This window comes from Tupaia chinensis, unplaced genomic scaffold (genome assembly GCF_000334495.1).
Source record: "Tupaia chinensis unplaced genomic scaffold, TupChi_1.0 Scaffold000406_1, whole genome shotgun sequence".
NCBI classification, from domain to species: Eukaryota; Metazoa; Chordata; class Mammalia; order Scandentia; family Tupaiidae; genus Tupaia; species Tupaia belangeri.
In genome coordinates, this window is record NW_006159908.1 from 277,316 (window position 1) to 280,070 (window position 2,755).

Here is a 2,755-nt window from a genome sequence, read left to right on the forward strand (position 1 = left end):
CATGTTAAAGTGAAATAAAACAAGGGTGCTTCATAATTTTGTCTGAGCCCAGACTACCCACAAAAATGACAAACTTCCTTTTCTCTCAACTAAATGATAACTTCTGCTTTTTCCCCAGCGATGGCTTTATCCTCATTCTAGTCTGCCCTCCCCATAGGCAAGATTTATTGAGATACCCATTCTTAGGCTTCTAGTGCTTTCTAACAATGCCTAATTTAGAGAAAATGCCTGCCTTTCTTATCTTCACCCCAAACTCAAATCCTTTAAGAGGTTCTTTCGAAAACACTCTTATGAATGTGTCCCACAGTTTTCTATAGTGAATGTCACCCCTTGCTGCAAGGAGTAGTAAGTCCAACCTGTCCATTTACAGATGTGCTTCTGGTGGTCTATGATCTGAGGTACAATACTTCTCTGGATAGAGAGAGAAAAGGTGAAAGCCTTATAGAGAAGAATGACAGAGAGTGGGATCTTGAAGAATGAGCACAGATGAAAATGGGGTTTAACAAGGAATTGCCTTGTAGGCAGAGGGAACAGGGCTTGCAAAGGAGCAGAAGACAAAGTAAGAGTCTGGTGTGTTTGTAGTAAAAGGCACATGGGAGAAAGTGGTGGTTGATGGAAGTGGAAAGGAAACAGATTGAATGAAAATCAGGGGCTTTATATCATCTTCTATTAAGTGACAATTTATTATTGATTTATACAAGCTTTGAAACTCATAATAGATATGCGTGTGATATACATGTAAATGTGGAGGGCAAGGATGTGATGATCAAGGGATTGTGTGTGTCATTTCCCCAAGAACACAGAGGTTGTTCCAGCAATCTATGGGGGCCCATGGGCACCTTGGAAGTCCACCAGGTCAAATAATGGTTTACCAGTAGATTGAAATAAACTGGGTGGAGAAGTCAACCTTATATATCTATCTGTATCAAAAGCAAAATTTGACTCATTTGTTCTCATATGCCATCAGTATTCCTCCCTTTTGCTACATTTTCACCAACATAAGCACATACTTCAAGGCTCAGATAGAGTTACTTATTTTCTGTAAGTCATATCAATTTCTTCTGCTCAAAATTATTTGAATTCCCATGGAACTCAATGTTTATGATACTAAAGTAGTACCTAACACTTACATAGCCTTTGCCGTTTTTCAAGCATTATTCTAATTCCGTTTGCCTAACCCATAATTCTCAGAGATAGATATTAATTAGTGGCAGAGCTGAGATTTGAAGGAATTCTGGCTCTTGAGTCCGACACTTTACCTCAATGGTTCATTGACATTTTACCGTCTCTCTAATTCAGTAATTCATCATAAAGTGCACTGTGGAGTATGTTGGACTCTGGCAATAGTATTTAACTTTGCATTTGTGAGTTACTATCTCAGATTATATGCTTCCTGAAGGTGAACATTGTAAGTAATCCCCTATATATTCCTTATAGAAGCTAGCAAGCAACATAAATTATATTAAATGTATATTAATCAAGTAAATGAACTGATCACATCAGTCACATAAATGAAGCAACAAATTGATCCACTAGAGCAGTGGTTCCTGAATTTAGCCTGTCTTAAATTTGCCTGGAAAGTTTATGAAACACAGATGACTGGACCATGCTTGCAAAGGGCTGGGTTGGGCCCTAAATTTGCACACCTAACAAGTTCCCAGGTAATATTGATGTTCCTGGCTTAAGGACCACTGCTTCACAACTATTGCTTGAGATAATTTCATGTAACAAATTTATGAGTATTTCAGTAAAACAAAATTCTATGTATTCTTATAAGCAAGATAGAAGTACACATGCCCGGACTATAGAAATAGAAGCAGCTGAATGGTCTTTAGGTGGGGAATATTAATTTCATGATCAATTTGAGAGTAGAATTATAACTAATTAAAAATAATTGCTGAACTTATAAACAAATTTGAATAAAATATCTCATGTTCAAATGTGACCACAAAGCAGATCACCTTTAATAAGGTGACAGTGCATTCAAGAGACTATTGTTGACATAAGTGTCTCCTTTGGACTATATTATCAATGACAAAAACCTGCATTTAATTACTTTTGAGTATGAGGAGCATTGCAAAAAAAAAATGCCAAATACCAATTGTTTTTCTGTATCTGTCAGAAAAAGGAAGTCTAGTTATAACACTATCTTTGTAATAATTAAACAACAGATATAATTTAGCAAACTGACTGATAAAGAAACTTCCTATGTCAGGGTGATTACCAAAGATAATTCCTGCCAGAAATAATTTATTTCTATAGTAAATTACTTATAAAGACCAGTTTCATTATTTAAGTGGTCACTGCAAAGACGCTATTTACAAGCCACAAGTTAAAATGAGGTATTAATAATACATTAAAGCACTACAACAACATCTCATGTATCAAAACCACAAGCAACTGATCCCAATGGACTGAGAAACTCATTACTACTTTATATCAAGAATGTGCTTTTGCCAGATGTGTCATCCTTCCCATATGCCACCAAGGCAACAGGCTTTCATTTCATCAGTGGCAACTGTCCAAACCTGGGTCACTTTAGCTTTTCTGCCACCAGAATGAGAGCAAAATGAAGCTGCTGAGACTGAGCCAATGCATTCCTTCCATTCCAGGATTTGCTCCAAGGGCTTTTGCTTCAGTGGTTTGTCTTGGCCTTTCTTTTGTATCTACTGGTTAAGAACTGTTTGCCTGAGTTTTTTTTTTTTTTTTTTTTTTTGGGGGAGTTTTCCCTGTAGGGGGCATGCGCTCGCCAGAA